The sequence below is a fragment of the Mustelus asterias genome, chromosome 3 (assembly GCF_964213995.1).
Source record: "Mustelus asterias chromosome 3, sMusAst1.hap1.1, whole genome shotgun sequence".
NCBI lineage: Eukaryota > Metazoa > Chordata > Chondrichthyes > Carcharhiniformes > Triakidae > Mustelus > Mustelus asterias.
Window position 1 is genome coordinate 54,280,997 of NC_135803.1, and position 18,035 is coordinate 54,299,031.

Below are 18,035 nucleotides of genomic sequence, written 5' to 3' on the forward strand. Positions count from 1 at the left end.
ATACATTCTTTGTTAGCAATGATCTTAGTTTCAGACTCCTTGGTGTATTTGCAACCATGGCAACAGAATAGTAAGCTAAAGCCAATGAAATAACCGGAAAGTCTCATAGCAGTTGTATTTCATAAGGACACAAGTTCCCAAGGGTGGCAATTCACTGTTTCCCCGCCTATTAGAATATTTAATAAACACTCCTCATCAGAAACACAAGCTCTTTGCATAGAAGTGTTGTAAATGCTTTTGTGAACTGCACAAAACCAACTGGTTTAAGATGAGCAAAGATTTGTGTTAATGTAATTAGCACAGAATCCCTCTGCAATCCTGCTTCTAGTTGAGTATGCATAGATACCAAATGTAAATTGAGTGAATCTCAGACTCACAATTCTTTAATTTAAATGTTACAGTTAATTGAAATTAGTCTGTAGTGTTTGTTCAGAGCACTCAAGCCTCACATAACCCATGTGATACCTGAACTGGTTTGTGTGGGATCACAGACAATCAGGAGTGTTGCTGTTGTGGAAAGATTCAGTCATTAGGTGTAAAATGCTAATTAAGCCATTATAATGGGTAAATGTCAAGTCAGAAATGTAGCTAAAACAGAGTAATATAGTCCAGACCATGAGTATAACAGGACATGCCTGTTTAGACTGTAGAATAAATTCCATTTTAATGTGTCTACAGCTGCAAAACAGAAATGCAAACCTCAAAGAACAATACAGGCAAAAGACCTCTGATCCTCGCACTCACCAGCTGGTGGGGCTATTGTGCCATGTCATTGTACGGATTACACACTTTGTCTTCTAGGTCATATTTTGCACAATTTATTAATTTTAGCAAAAAAAGTAAATGAATATAAAGAGAGGTGGTACATTGATCAAAAGTACCAAGGAATTGTTCATCTTTTGTTTAGCATTGCTTTGAGAAGTCTTGTCCCTCCAAAAATGGATAAATTAACATTAGTAAGAAGCTTTGAATAGCAAAGAAAGTGTTACAACATAAGACGCATGAGAAAGAGAGGTACTTGAGCTGTGGTACACAAGACCGTTCGTAGTTGAAATTGATGCAACCAAAGTGCAGTACTGACTCACCTTCCTCTCTCTTATTCTCCATTTTCTCTCAAGAGACTTCAAACTCTACACAAGAACACAAGAAATCAGAGCAGGAGTAGGCCATCCAGCCCCTTGAAGCTGCTCCACCATTTAATAGCTGCATTGGGCAGGACCTTTTGGTTCCATCAGGAGCATGAACAGAGGTAAGAGACGCTGAAAAACAATGTCGCTTGCAGGGCTGGTGTGGCAATTTCCCTGTTGCCATTCTTGCCAACGTAAGGTTTCATCAGGTTGGAGGCTCTTTTTGGGATCAATTAGGAGACTCCTTGTGGGAGGTTGGAGCAAAGCCAGCCCTGGAAACCCACCCAATTCAAGGTCAATCGAACAAAGTGAGGAACTCGTTGAGCACTTGTTGAGGGATTTTGGTACTGACACATGGGTTCTATCTTGAGTCGGGGCAGGCCAGATTCATGGAGATGGCAAAACAGTGGGAGCCAGTCGTGGCTGACCCCCCTGAAATTAGGTCAGCTCTTACAAGGGAGCTCAGTTGAGAAAGGCACTCAACCATTGGCACACAGGTGCTATCGGGTGTCCATAGCTTGCACGAATAGTATTTAAAAAGCATTCAGGCAATGCAGGGGTTTGTAACCCTCCTAGCATCAGAAGGGCACAAACAGAGGGGATGAGAATTCTACAAGTTATTGGGAATCTAGCTGAGTGCAAGGAAGCCAGCTGCTAATAAATGCAACTCGACTCTCAGATTTTGGATCCAGCAGCAGTGAGAAGCAACATTCCCACAGGAGAGGCTGAGCCCTGATTATAAAGAAGGCAGAGGAGAGAGACAAGGGACAGGAAGACAATGAAGGCTTTACCCCTCAGCATAAGATATGGTGAAAGCTGGTGCTGCCTAGACATCCAGAAAAGCAGCGCCACAGAAAACTGTGACTCTCCAGACAGATGGTCACAGAGATTCTTTCCCTTGTGATGGAGGGTCTCACATCTTGCAGCACTGCTCGCCAGTCCTTGCCAGTAGCCACCTAAGTTACCACAGTCCTGGACTTCCCCACCACTGCTTTGTTCCAAGGATCAGCTGTGGCTTCTCTCAAGCAGCTGCACACCATTGCACTTCAGCTGTAACTGGTGCCCTATTTGCAAAAGCTATGTAGTCCATTCGATTCCAGACAAATGAGGCCTGGCTGGCAATGGCAGCAGTGGCGATTGCCATTCATCCTCTGACAGTCTAGGCTGCTGAGGCTCTTGGTTCCATCTCCCAAACCACTGATCCAGTCATGTTTCAGCAGAGACTTGTGACCCACAAGGACTCAATGGTCTGGAACCCACTTTGTGCTGCCTGTGAGAAGACTTCCTTTAAAGCCACAGCCGGGAATAGATTCACTCTTGCCACTAATCAATTATGCAGATCTGTCCAGTGATTTTGCTGTCCCCTTGAACTTCAAAAACCTTTGTTTTCCTTCACCATCTCTTTTCCAGACTCATCAATAGAGAGTGAAAATTTACATAGCTGGCATCATGTGCCAATATTTCCATTGTGCTGAAACCGAGAAGTGCATATGTATACGTGAGGCACATTTGTAGTGCCACACTACATGATGGAGGATATCCTCTACATGAAGATGATTCCTCTCCACAAGGACTATGTGATGGTCACTCCTACGAATACTCTCATGGACAGATGCATCTACAACAGGCAGATTGGGGAGGATAAGGTCAAGTATTAAAGGCGGCCCCTGTGAAAATCAGGGACTGTGACTGCTTCACCTTGCCAGGTTGGGATGGAGTCGAGACCCACAAACTTCCCGTCATCTGTTCCCAACCCCAGAAGGTAAATCAGGGCACTGGTTCTCCTCAGAAGCAGGAGCCAGCGTGCTTTACTTAGAATGTCACATCACAGAAGGAGGCCTTTCTGCCCTTCCTGTCTGTGCCAGGCACCTTGTTTTGTGTTTCAGTTCCAGGCAGTTTCAGGTTCTGAACTCCCAATACCAAAAAACGTCAGTCCAAGGCCCACTTCCAATACACTTTCAGCCAAAGTGTGCACAAACAAGGTGATTGAAATCGGCAGAGAAATCAGATATTTGGTGACAGCAAGATGGCAAAGGATAGGAACAAGATGGGAGAGACTGAGGGCTCTGCTTAGACAGCATGGTCAGAGGATACAGGGAGACCAGGAGAGAGCAAGCAAGGAATGTGCCTGGGGCTGAGAGGTAAAAAGACAGAGGTCAGGGTAGTGAGTGGGTAAGAATGCCTGGATCTACACCAAGGGCTACAAAAAAACAGGAGGCAAGGGAAGGAAGTTAGCAGGAAAGTCAAGGCCTGCCTGGGGCCAGGAAATAGTACAGTCATACAGTGTTCCATCTACCCCCAATATGAATATAGAGTGAGTGTCCCAATACTGGTATTATCACAAAAATTGCAGCAGCAATACTTTTTTTAATATTGTCACTGCCTCCAGGCCACAACACATGATATAAAGTAAGTTTTATTGAAGAAAAGTATTACTGCTGTAATTTTTGTGATGATTCCCAATTGCTTTTCCCTCTAACTAGAGACGTGTCTAGTCTCCACTTGCTTTCTTATCCTGATAGCATAACTAAGAAACTCAATAAGTTCGTAATCACAAATGTGAATCTGCAACTTATTAAACAGTGCACCGTCATGATATCAAGAATTATATAGTCAGCGAGAGTAAAATCTTGCTGAGATTTCCCTGTAACAGTGGATTCAGTATATCAGGAATTAACTACTGTCTGACGATTTGGTGAGGCAATGAAAATTCATATTGTTATGGTAAACAGCTCAATCTGAATTTGCTGCATTTTCAACCTTGATTCAATACTCTCATGGTACAGTCCTGCTTCTCCAACTGCAAACAATGTCCAAAGCAACTTCTACTATCAACTAGAGGGATTGTGATCTTGAGACTATTATTTGAAAAAAACAATTTGAAGGCCCAGATTTTCACTCCCGGTTTGGGAGCATTTCTGGCTCTGCAAAAACAACCTTTAAAAGTAGCTGCCCAAATGAGGAATTTCCAGCCTGGGGTAGAGGGTTGGTGGTTGTGGTGGTGGTGGGGGTGGGGATGGGGATGGGGATGGGGGGGTAAGAGGTCACAGCAGGTGACCTGGGAAGAACTGAGGAGGATGTAAGCTGTGGAGGCCAAAAGTTAAAAATGAAGATTACACCATGAAACATCCATAGAACCATAACCCTACAGTGCAAAAGGAGGACGTCTGGCCCATCAAGTCTGCACTGACTCTCCAAAAGAGCATCCCACCAAGGCCCTCCTCTCTGCCTTATTCCCGCAACCCCACACATTTATCATGGCTAATCCGACCAACTGACAGACGTTTGGCACCAAGGGACAATTTAGCATGGTCAATCCACTTAACCTGCACATCTTTGCACTGTGGGAGAAAACTGGAGCACCTGGAGAAAACCCACATAGAAACGGGGAGAATGTGCAAATTGCTCACAGACAATCATCCAAGGCCAGATTCAAACTTGGGGTCCTGGCGCTGCGAGACAGCAGTGCTAACCACTTTACCACCATGCTGCCCTCCCTCTAATCCTCACCCCTCTCATGCCAATCCATGTCAACCCACATCATTCTCTCCATCTATCCCCACAACCCCACATTCCTTCTGTGCCTACTTATGCTGCCACCCTCTCCCATCATACCTTCATACCAACCCATGCCCTCCACCAACCCCCATAACTCATCATTCCCTCTGTGCCAACCTATGCCCAAACACAACTCCATAACCCCTCACACCCTCCAAGTCAATCTATGCCTCCCACGCACCCCATGGTTCATTATAGCCCCAATTCCAATCTGCTGCCAAATGATGTAACAGCAGACACCATCACTTGCCTTTACACCAACCAAACCAATTCACCCAGTATCCATCATGAACAGGCCTCAGGACCCATGCAGAGATGAGGTAAAATAAGGTTCTATAAATCAAGTTCTTTGTGTCTAATGCAGATTTGACTATACTGAACAAAACTTTCATTCATAAAAACTACTTTTACATTCCTTCAACTAAATGAAGCCTTGTATCAACAAACATTTCATTGACCTGCACAATCCCTTATAACAGTGGTTCCCAAAGGGTGCGGCGCGCCACACTGGTGCGGCGAGAGAGGATGGCAAGTGTGGCAGGAAGATTCAAGGACAATCAAAGAAACATTTAAACATGGTTTAAACAAGCATTGTTTTATACTTTCTGGATGTCCCATGATCATATTATAAAGTAGTTGTGTTCTATGTTATGAATCAAGCACTGCGAGGAGTTGTCTTTTTTTGTTTTTGAATGTATTTCTTATCAATAAAAAATTCGATGTGGCGCGAGCAAATTTTTATTCCGAAAGTGCGGCCCAGTGAAAAAAGTTTGGGAACCACTGCCTTATAACAACAAGTATGGGAATTCAAAATCCCAGATCAAAGAGTCTATAATCATTTGTAGCTGTCAATCATATTGTGAAATGTCAGGGACCCTACTGTGACAATGGATGGTTATGACATTAGTCATGCAGCATTAATCCAGTAATATAAGCGCTCAGACATACATGAACAGCCAGAGCCGAATAGCAAGCTTTTTGTTTACATTCCAGATATTTTCTGTCAAAGAGATAAAGGACAGGACTTCTAAATGCTTGACAGTTCGCTTTGACCGTTCCCCTTGACAGGTGCTTCTTACAGTTTTGACTAGTTCCTTTGACACGTGCTTTTGACTGTCTTAACAGTTGATTTTTACAAGACTGTTGACAGTTTTAATGAGTTTGACAGTAATGAGTTCAGGTGCGCCTTATACGCACATTTATGCCTACTTTTAACATTTCCAAAGGGCACTTGACCTACCACAAAGGGCACCTGATTTCCACCAAAGGGCACCTTACCTCGCCTAAAGGTGTCTCGGGACCAGATCCAAACAGTTACCTTACCTCTCTGAAGGCAAAACAAAGCTGTCCAAACAAATCTGCAAAGTTCAATTGCTCTTAACCTGGTCTAATCTGCACACTTCAGGTTTCACACTCCAGACCTAATAAAATACCAGTTCAATGGAGGCAAATGATACAAATGACCTCCGTTTAAAACACACATGTGCAAAACACACTTCACTCCCATTGCTGTCCCACTGAAAATGGAAAGTGCCATGTTCAGGATGCGACTTAAAGCTTTGGCCATTTCACCACAATGGAGAGGCTCTCTGTCATGGCGAAAATCTGGGTCTAAGTTAGAATGCCCATGTATGGATAAATACAGCACAATCTTCCATTTGACCATATTATATATTTTTAAAACTTTTTTTGTGCGATCTGGATATCACTGGTAAGGCCAGCATTTATTGGCTATCTCTAATATCCCCTGTGAAGGACCTCAGTATCACCTTCTCAAGGGCAATTCGTGCTGGGCAATAAATGTTGGCCTTGCCAGCGATGCTCACACCCCTTGGGTAAGTGAAAAAAACCCATCTCTTGTGGTCTGAAGAGCAGAGAATTGATGGTTCAACTTTTCTCTAAGAGTGAAAGAATGAAATTTCACATAACTACACAATAGGTTAATCAAGACTCAGGTATTTTTCATTATAAATACGACAGCTAATTTAATTAAAAGTGGGATGTGAACAGGAACAGTGGTACTAAAGCACTCTCAGCATGCTTTTGTAAAGCTCCTAAATATAACATTATTATGAAGATCTTTGTATAATTTTCCACTGTGAACAAAATGAGCAATATGTTGATTATATAGATTTCTATAACCCTTCTCACTCCTTAAGCATTTCAATTAACTGACATTTTATATTTTGGGCATGTCAAGACTACAGATGATGGAAATCCATTTTCATGGTTAACTCGAGACTGAGATTCAATAATCTGTTAATCTAGGCATCAATACTTCAAATCTAGAGAGATCATCTACCAAAGCCTTTTCCATCACAATGCAAAATTCAATTTAAATATTAGTGAAGGATTGTATTAACGCTTCCAGTAATTCAAATTTTAACGATTAGGTAGCAACATGCAAGTTAATCTTTTTGAGTATTGTCGTAACACTTATTCACTGAAATTAAAATCATGTCAAGATTTATTTAAAGTACTATAATTGAAGATATAATCTGTAGTAATGAAGATTGCTCACAATCGACATTATAACATTTTGAAAAATCGGATATTGGCAGCCTGACGTGATGTCAGACAGTTTGCCAGTCATAGATGAAATACTTGGGAGAACTATAAAGGGAAGCTCATGGTATGAGTAGATGTTTTGGAGGGGCATGAAAGGAGATGCTAAACTTGTTCCAACTGATCACACAGCAGAAATCGGATGAACTCATTTCAAACCCAAAACACTGCAGGTCCCTTTGTAGTGGGGAAGGGGTGATGAACATTGTATGGAAATGGCTAGATCAAGGTCAAAAACCTGCCCAGATAAAGTAGATTGCACTGGAAAAGTAACTTTCCGCTTTTCTGCCATGCTGTATTTGGATTTAAAATGAATGGACTTCACTGCGATTACCCTTTAATTTCAGTGAACAGGGTGACCGCATGATTTGATTGCTGACAATCTCAACAAACGCTGTACATTTATGGTTAAGAAAATATATGTGCTCTGAAGTTTGTTTCATTGTGAATGAAACAGTAAAAAAAAATTCTCCAAGTGACAAGATATTGCAGGAGTACTAAATGAACTCCATCCAAGGTTCCTACCTAAGGTTTTACCAGGAGGCAGGTATCCATAGAATAGAAAGACTCATTGGCCAGTGACAATTTGCAAACTTTGTTTCACTGTATTAAAGATCTTAGTAGTTCACTGATGTATTACAGGTCCTCTATAAATGTGAAGAAATTGTCATAACTCTTCATTACTGGTACGATACCTTGCCTGACACTGCATTTTAAAACATACTAGGCTTTTATGAAGGTCAGAACTTACATCATTTAGAATGAATGGCTGTTTCATTTTTTAATTGCTATCCATTTAGCACTCAAGTACAGTGTATGAGGTCACACTTTTCAGTAATAAACATGGAAAATGAAGCATTAAACATTGTTTGCAATAAAACGAAAGGACAAGTTGAATTAGGCTGAGGGAGCTTGGTCTTTTCTCCTTGGAGAGACGTAGGATGAGAGGAGACCTAATAGAGGTATATAAGATGTTGAGAGGCATAGATCGGGTGGACTCTCAGAGGCTTTTTCCCAGGGTGAAATGGCTGCTACGAGAGGACACAGGTTTAAGGTGCTGGGGGGTAGGTACAGGGGAGATGTTGGGGGGAAGTTTTTCACACAGAGGGTGGTGGGCGAGTGGAATCGGCCGCCGTCAGTGGTGGTGGAGGCAAACTCAATAGGGTCTTTTAAGAGACTCCTGGATGAGTACATGGGACTTAATAGGATGGAGGGTTATAGGTAGGCCTAAAAGGTAGAGATATGTTCAGCACAACTTATGGGGCCGAAGGGCCTGTTTTGTGCTGTAGTTTTTCTATGTTTCTATGTTTCTAAGTGTATAAAGAACATGTGACATAAACCTCAGAGACCTTTGATGGAACCATGGGTAAATGTACCATCTTGAATGCTAACAGTGAGAATGCAGATTTATCTCGAGTCTGTGGTCAATTAACTATTCCCAACTGTGATATTAGTAAGAGCATTGGAACCAGCCTCACTGTCCCCAGGACGAGGAGGTGAAAAATTAGTCAACATTCCTCTTCCTAATTGCTATGAAGCAATAATTAGTAGAGCATGTGTGTATGCGAGTGTGAGAAAGAATAGAATCCGTCTCGATTGCTATGATTAAATGCCACCTTGTTTTTTATTTTCTGGGAAACAAAAAAATTAAAATTTAAGTGAGATGTCAAGCCAAGTGTACATTGCCTAAATTGCCATTTAGGACCACAGATCTGCACACTAACTTCCTAAATATCTGTTGTGAATCAAAACTAACTCAGTCAATTATTGAAGTTTTATCTCAGCTAACAAAATGGTTACTATGAGTGTCCTCAAAGAACATCTAATCCAAGTGCATTATTCAAACAATATTAACCTAATAATGGTCTGAAATCCCTTTGTATGCCAGAAATACTCAATTTGAGAACAAAAGAAACATTTTTCGACTTTGCCTTTGGCTAAGATCAAGTGTGGCCTGGTGATGCTGCACTTGGTAGTGGCCATTGGGTTGCATTTAAGCTTCATTTTCATATGAAGCAATTTTTAAAAGCGGTATCTCGGCCTTTTGGCTAAGATGCAAATGAGATCAAGCCTGGGGGGGCGGAGACGTCTGCCTACTCCAATCAGCTTGGCTCATGTAGATCAGGCCCAGGACAGGGTGGTTTGGTCGCTCGCCCTGTCTTGTCAGCCTGGATCGGAAATGTCTCAACTTGTTGAGACTCTGAATTGGACTTGATTTGATTGAATTGGAAAAGTATAAAAAAAAACAGACAAACCTTTTGGCCAGAATTTTACCACCCTGCCCACCATGGGAATCGAAGCGGGCACGTTGACCCGTTGACCTCAGGTGGGATTTTCTGGTTTCGGAGCGAAGCCAGACAATCACACTCTTTATTTCTTGAATTAAAGCTGAGGCAAACTGAGTAAAAGATTTCTGGACAAGACTGTTAAAGCAATCACTGTGAGTGTTGACTTACAATCAGAATCAAGCCACATGCAACTTTCCTTCATCCACTGTTTCATACTCATGAATACGGAGGAAGAAGGAACATCGTTTTTCAACGTCTCCATGTCATTACCACTCTTACTGAAAGTTAATGTGCTGTGGAGTCCTTCATTGATGCTTAATATCAGTTACAAGCCACATGACCATTCAATAATTTATATGAAATGCTGTCTGCTGATTTAAGGAACCATCGGTTAGGTTTTTCATCTGTTGGTATCTGAAAATGAGTAGACAACATTTCCCTTACTGAACCATTTTTTGTTTTTTTCGTGAGTTGTGGTTGCCGCTGGCAAGGCCAACATTTGTTGCCCATCCCCAAATTCCCTTGAACTTAGCTTGCCAGACCATTTCAGAGGACATTTAACAAAATCAACCACAATACTGTGGGCTTGGAGTCACATGTAGACCAGACCTGGAAATGATGGCTGATCTACTTCCCTAAGGGACATTAGGGAGCCAAATGGCTTTTGATGGCAATCGATGACAGTTCCATGGTTACCATTACTAAGGCTGGCTTTTCGATTCCAGATTTCTTATTAATTGAATTTATTAAATATAAATTCCATTAGCTGTCGTGATGGGATTTGAACATAGATCTCCAAAACATTCTGTTTAGGCTCTGGTTTAACTAGTCCAGTAACATTACCACTACGCGACCATCTCCCCCTCCCGTTTATTGCAAAAAGGTTCGTTCTTTAAACAAAAATACTCTCTATTCTTGAGGGACTTAAAGTAGGTACAAATTTTCATATTTCAATTCAGAAGTCAACTGGGTGTGCAAAGTTTTTATTTATCTGCCTGCAAAAGGTATTCAGGGACAAAAATCTAACCGATGGTTCCTTAAATCAGCGGACAGCATTTCAAAGAAATTATTCCTCGCAAAAAAAAACTTACTGAATAGTCACGTGGCTGGAAACTGATATTAAGCATCAGTGACTGATTCCACAGCATATTAACTTTCAGTAAGGGTGGCAATGGCATGGAGACTTTGAAAACTGATGTTCCTTCTTCCTCCGTGTTCATTAGCACTTTATTGCTTCTGTCCAGCTCCTGCCATATCGGTAATTTAAATGCATTATATTTCTATAAGAGCATGTTTAAAGTGTTCTGCTAGTATGAAGTCTACCTTCAATTTGCCAGTCTTTAACCCTGGAATTTATCATTGTTCTGCTTGCTATTCCACCCCTTAATTACAAGGTTAAGTGGCATTTAATCATTTTGCCTGCCAGAATTACCACCAGTCATTGTTACCAACTAAAAACTTCACACTGCCAGAAATTACACCTCAGACATAGGACACATGGAAGCACAGGAACAAGGGGTAGGCTATTTAGCTCCCTGTGCCTATTCTGCCATCCACTGATTCACAGCTGATCTGTCCATTAACTCCATATACCCACCTTTGCCACTTATCTCTTAAAATCATTGGTCAACAAACATTTATCAATCACAGGTCTAAGGTTCATCCAGCATTAATTGCCTTTTCCAGAAGAGAGTTCCAGTTATCTACCACCCATTGTGTTAAAGTGTTTTCCTAATTTCACGCATGAAAGATCTGGGGGGGGAGGCAATTCTCCCAAAAAAATTCTAAGGCCAGAATTTTACCCGCACACCCGCCCCAATTCCAGAGATGGGCGAGGCTCGAGAACGGCATTCTCCATTCGCCTCGGGTGGGATCATACGAAACTCGGGAGGACATGCCGGTAAAATTCCGCCCAAAGTATCGAATTCATGTCAAAACTGAAGTAAATCCCGCTGGTTTCTTCAGCGGGAATTTCAAAATGAATCTCTCACACTCTGTGCATTGCAGAGTGCGCTGGCGAGATTCACGTGAAAAATCAGTGGATGGACCTATTCCTGCTGGAGAGGCCGGCAGCATGGCGCTAAGTGGGCCATTGCTCTGACAGTGCCAAGATCGGTGCATGCACAATAGCCCACACTGCCGGCCTCCCAAACGCTGGCCAGCCCCGCGACCCCACATCGCTGTCTCACTGATCCCCCCCCACCCCCCCACCTCCCCACCCCCCCGCCCCTCCCCAAGGCCTGATCACTGACCTCCTAGACCAGCCTCAACCCCTAACCCCCCCCCAACTGGCAGTCCCAATCTACCCCCCCCCCCCCGCCCCCCCCGCCACTGGCAATCCCAATCTCCCCTCACCCCCCATAGTCCCAAATCCCCACCCTCCTGCAGCTCAACCGCCCCGGCAGGCAAACACCCCTCCCACCCCATTGGCCAGTCACGATTGCTGGCCTCCCACCCTCTTTCACCAAGCCCAAGTGCAGAGTGTCTGTGGGACCACCCCACCCCCATCAATCACCCCCTGAGGCCCCGACCTCATTAGGCCCCGTCCCCCATTAGGCCCAACCTGCTTGGGACTTCCCGATACCCAGGGGGCAGTGCCAAGATACCCCAGGGCATTGCCACTTTGCCAGTTGGGCAGTGTCAGGGGGCCAGGCTCGCACTGCCAAGCTGGCATTGCCCAGGGGCACCTGCCTTACCCCAACCTCCTGGGGGGTCTCAATTTCCCCCTTCACTCCGGCAGGGTCCGGCCGCCAGCTCCCTGCAAGTGGGAGTAAACCCCGCTGGAGTGAAATACTCCTGGCAGTGGGGGAGAGGCTAGTGGGCCCAGGACTGAAGTCTCCGGGCCCACTAATGATATTCAAATTGCATTGAAATGTATACTTAAATAGTTTATGGAGCTCCGCGCTAATTTTTCGGGCAGAGCTAATGGCACCGGAAATCCAGCTGCCGGAGACTCGCGGAGGTTGTGGCGCCCTGCAAGAAGCCTGCTAAACGGTCTCCACTTGAGTCTCCCGGCTCACTGCGCTGCAAAAGCAGTACAGCGGGCTGGGAGAATCACCACCACCCCCCCCCCCCCCGACTTTAGTTTTCAGACTTTTCCTCCGTTTGACTCCGGAACCAGCAGAAAGAGTCTCTTCCAATTTGTTCCCTTAGTAATTTGAAAATTTCTATCAACTCATCTCATAACCTTCTAAATCCCTTACTTTAGGTAATCTCTCCTGGTGAGTTAACCCTTAAAAGTTCAGGTATTTTGCTGGTAAATCCACTCCACATTCCCTCCAAGGCCAATATATCCTTCCTGAGGGCTGGTGTCCAGAACCTTTCCTAATACAAATACAAACATTTATTGTGCTGATTTAGAAATCCCAAGTTTCTTTTTATTCTATCTTTCTGTCGCTGTTACTGTTTTGTTGCTCTTTGTGGTTCTTTGTATCTCTTCCATTTCCCTGATCTGTGCTACTTTTTACATCTTTGTACACTTTTTTGTCTAATTTAATATCATCTCTGATCTCTTTAGTTGTCCACGGCTGTTCCCGTTTTTGGCAAATGGAGTTCCTGTCCCTTAGGGATACAAACCATTTCTATAATCACTAGGAGTCCTACAGCCAACTTCCACTTAAATTATTTCCTATTCCTTAAATCCGCCCATGAAAATAATTCCAAGACCGACCTCGCGGTGCACTAAGGCACTTTTATCTGTTTCTATAGTTAGTAATTCCTGGAATGGGTCACTAGTCTGTAGTCAGGGACTTATAACTTGAGAGGTGCCACTTCACATCAAGTGTGCCTGACCAGGAGTATTTCCCACTCTTACTGCCAGCTATTGGCATATTCGGAAGGATCTGCAGGTTGACACACTCAACCTGCTTGACTGCATTATGAACGTACCTTCCTTGGCCATCAGTTCCCGGGGTGGGACTTGAACCCAAAGCTTCTGGCTCAGAGGCAGGGATGTTACCCATTGCGCCACAAAACCATCTCACTAAGATAAAACTGCCTTCTTACCTCTCCAAATATCTTCTCTTAACATTGAAGTGTTTCATCCTTAATCACCAAAACTGCTCCTCTGATTGACTTATTTTTCCTAACTTTCCTGGGGAGCTTATAACCTGGTATATTGGGTTCCCAGTCCTGACTGTCTTGCAGCCACACTCAGCAATGATTACCATACCTTACCCTCCAAGTTGAATTTGTGCCTACAATTCATTTCTTACATGCAAACAGTTAATTTAAAGAACAATTATATGGGGTACATATCTGCCCTTTTGTTCTAATTTTTTACTCACACAATTTTCATTTCTTTCTTGTTCCCCCCCCCCCTCCCCCACCCCATGTTTATGCGGTCACCACAATGCTGGCTGATGCCTCTTCTCCACCTTCATTCATATCGACCATCATTTTGTTTTGGATTTGGCAGGGGCGGGGTAGGGTGGGATGTGCTCCATGCAACTACTACTAACCCTCCACATTACTTGCCTGCACTAATGGCTGGGTTCTTCCATGGCTAACAGCGTCGTGGAGTAGGGCTCGAACATGGAGTATTCTGGCTCCAAGGCAGGGCTACTGAGCCACAAGACTCCACATTTCTTACTACTGTCTCCTTCTAAATTAAATAACGTTTACCTATGAATTTTTTCCTTTACCTGTAGCACCTAAAGCACAATTTCTAACCAACATTTCATGCAGGCATGGACCTGATTTTTCGCCTCTCGCGTGATCTTATCAGCTCACCCTGCCCATCAACTGACCGGTGGGACGAGAAAGTAAGATCACCCCCTATGCCACTCAATCTATTCATCCTTTCTGCAAAGTCCCTAATCCTGACCCAGTTCATCCCAATATTATAACTCTTTCCTGTCCCAACACTGGTATCAGTATCCCCTATAATGGAATGCCTCTTTCCAACACTATTCCTTCAGCCATATATTGATCTTCATAATCTGCTCAACTCTACACCAATTTGCATGTGGTTTGTGTAATAATCAAGAGATTAAACCCCATGAACGCTTTGATCTTTAATTTAGTTTCTAGCACCCTCTAAACAGAGCCTCTTGCCTAGTCTTACCTATGTTGTTTGACCCAGCATGGACCACAATCTTCCCCATGCATTACAAATATCCTTTCAAGCTGGTTTGAGATATCTCTAACCCTGGCACTAGGCAGGCAAAATGGCATCGGGGACTCCGAATTATCAGTGCAAATTGAGCTACTATTGAGTCCACTACAACTACCATGTTACATTTCTTCTGATTTTGCACACTTTGAACAGCCACTGCTATGAGACACCATGGTCAGATTTTGGCTGCCCTTCCAACAGCCTTTAGTCTTATCCTCTCAGGATACATTGTACCCATTGAGTAGGATTAGCTTCTGCAGATCCTTATTCTCTATCATGGCTGGATTCCCTTTAGTGTAACACACCAACCCCAGTCTAAACCTGCATCTCTCTCAAAAGTGTGACCAAGGTCTGGAGCAAACTTTTCACCTATTTCTCTCCCTCCCTTATATGTCAGAGTGTCTCCAACTCACACTCCAGCCACAATGACTCTGAGCCAGAGAGATCTGAAACAAAGACATCTATTGCAGATATGCTCTCTCTCTCTCAGTCTCGCTGTTCACAAACTCCCATATACTGCAGTCCAGGCATGAATACAGCAATCCAGACAGTCAGTTTTGCTGCCTCAAGAAGAAATGTGTGACTGCCAACTTCATATCCACTCTAGCGCTAAGGCAATTACAAGAATATAGACCTGTATCAGTAACAAAATGTACTTTCATACAACACAGATAAATGCCACTCTGTGTTGGTGCATATATACCACACATGTACTTTCTGTTCATATCAAAATTGCAAATATTGATCTGTTGAATCAAAAGAACTAAAAATGAGGGTTACACAGATTGTTAACAAACGTTTTGCATTCCAGAATCTTTGCAGAATTTTTATTCTCCACAGGAAAATGACAAAAAGCTAATTTTAGTATTCAAATTTTCCCTATTTTTTTAAGCCACAGTCATACAGTCAAAGATCTTGTCATGTCAATTTCCTTTATCTATAAATTGAGTTCCATGACAGAATGTGACAAAGTGATGCAATGTATTTCACAACTTACGCCATTTATTCTCTCTGTATTGGTCGCTGAATGTTGATAGAGAACAATATCTGGCTCTGAGAAGACTAGGCAAAAAGACAAAATGAGATATCAAAGCATTTACCAACAGTCAATTAATAATAAAGTCTTGTTTAGTTTTTTTAAAAAAGTATTTTGACCTTGCTGCTTTGTTGAAAGCAGTGTTGTTTGAGAGAGGTAAGGATATGTGCCCATCGTTACATTACTGGAATCAAATCCTGGAACTGACTCTGGAAAATGTAATAATTCTTTTCTGGGACAATATCCCATGAATACAATGCTTCACACCTTAAGACTGTACTGTGCAACATCAGTAACTTTATAGACATCGACTCTGACAATGCATTATGTGCATATTAGCATCCAAATGTTCAGCAAATTTGTGTGCAATTCATGTTTGATTGCCATTAAAATAGAAAACAAATGAATTGCATATAGACATGAAACAGTCATGATGTCAACATTAAAGTCCCAGAACAATCGTCTCATGAATTTATCCCTCCAAACTGTACCATACACACCAAAGTCCCAGAACGGATTCCCAGTCTCTGTCAGAGTAGTAACAGGCACAGATTCCTGCTTCTGATAACTAACCAGCAACCCCTGCTAGAAAATATTTGTGCATCTTGTCAAGTAGTATCAAAGTTGGGCAGAACCGGCCAATACTCAACTTGCTTCACATATGTTGGAATGCCATTATTGGGTTTGCCAATAAAATCCATATCAGGCAGCATTGCCAAGTGAATCAAGAGATGGGAATCGTAATATAAAATGTAGTGCATGGTGGCTAAATTGAATTGCATTCAGCTATAGGGCTAAAAATAAATGGAACCATAAAGAAAAGAGACATGGGTGTGTAATTTGGTGTCTGACCTACATTGTGTAGGTGGTGTGCAAGGGCATTTTGCTCACTCAGTGACATCCAGAAAAGGCCCAACAGACTATCATGATCAGAGGAGCAATGGAGTTGCAGATTGAAATTATGGGGAAGTGTAACAAATATAGCAAGCAGCGAGGATTGGAAATAAAAGAAACTTGTAAAGCTTTGAAGCCCAAAAATTATGAATTGTCATTTCTAGACATGTTCCTACGTTTATTTAATTCAGCTTATGATCCCTGAAAGAGGTGCTGTAAATATCCACCTCCCCACATGGACAGCCCAAAGCTGAAGGCTCAAGGATAGTAATGCTATTTGACATTAAAATGGCATTGTAGTTGGGTTTTTCATGGCACAGCAGTAGTTTAATGGTCACAATTACTAACATTAGCTTTTTGTTCCAAACTTTGGTTAAACTGCCACTGGTCAGTTTGGAACTCAAATCTCCAGATCATTAGTCCATGCCTGCAGATAGATTATGAGGTCAGTAACATCACCATTATTTTGCCATACTCCTAGAGAGCGTTAAACACAGGTTAAAGAGATGTGCTTAACCTGTGCTCAACCTTCTTTCCACTCACATTGTCTGTACCTTTAAGACTTGATTATCTGTAAAGACTCACATTCCAAGCATTATCTTGTAAATTGAGTTTGTGTCTTTTATGCCCTGTTTGTGAACACGACTCCCACTCACCTGATGAAGAAGCAGCGCTCCGAAAGCTTGTGGCTTTACTACCAAATAAACCTGTTGGACTTTAACCTGGTGTTGTGAGACTTCTTACGGCAATGGGTCAGGTAACTCATTCTATGTCCTTTATTTGCATTGCAAGAAAACTTTCCAAAGCAGTCAACACAACTTCTAAGCATTTGAGAACCAACAAATAAAAATAATATAAAAATCTCAACAGCACCTGGACCTGGTTGGTCTACCCAGCTGAGTTTCTGTAGCTTGGTTACGTAGCCTGTCCTTCTCGGTGAGATCGACCACAGTTGATCCATAGACACTGGCATGCAGATATTTATGTGCTCTTTTTGGTCTATAGAATAGCGGTTCGTCAGAAGGAGAAACTGTCCAATTTCTTTCTGAATATAACATCCAAGAAGAGGGCAGGCTTGATCGCTGTTCACCCTGAGTAAATTGGAAAGGAAATCAGTAAAACAATAGTCTTGATGGAATAAGCTATATAAATATATATAATTGGAGTTTCCAGGAGTCAATGATATTATGGTTCAGGATCTCGTTCTAGGCAAGGCATTATATTTCTTGGTTTCAGTTGTGGATACCATGAGGGAGAAATTTTACTTGTGCCTATGTGCAGTGGTTGGGATGAGTCAATGACATGGGAGAGAGCGCGAGGGACAAACAAAATTCAGGTTTGTGTTTAAATGCTATTTTTACTGGTTGATGGGTGTTACGGTGGCACAGTGGTTAGTGCTGCTGTCTCAGAGCTCCAGGGACCCAGGTTCAATTCCGGCCTTGGGTGGCTAT

The 18,035-nt window shown here is 42.7% G+C and overlaps 1 protein-coding gene across 1 annotated transcript in view; it reads right to left on the reverse strand.

Moving 5' to 3' along the window:
- The window catches only part of LOC144483952 (uncharacterized), an 82,524-nt gene extending 64,988 nt beyond the window's left edge, over positions 1-17,536 (reverse strand). Inside the window, exons 1-2 of the mRNA XM_078202517.1 lie at positions 17,458-17,536; positions 15,652-15,716 (exon numbers count right to left, since the gene is read on the reverse strand). The gene's annotated coding sequence lies outside the window, so the exon portion shown is untranslated. The remainder of the gene's footprint in view (positions 1-15,651; positions 15,717-17,457) is intronic.
- Between the last annotated feature and the right edge of the window lie 499 nt (positions 17,537-18,035).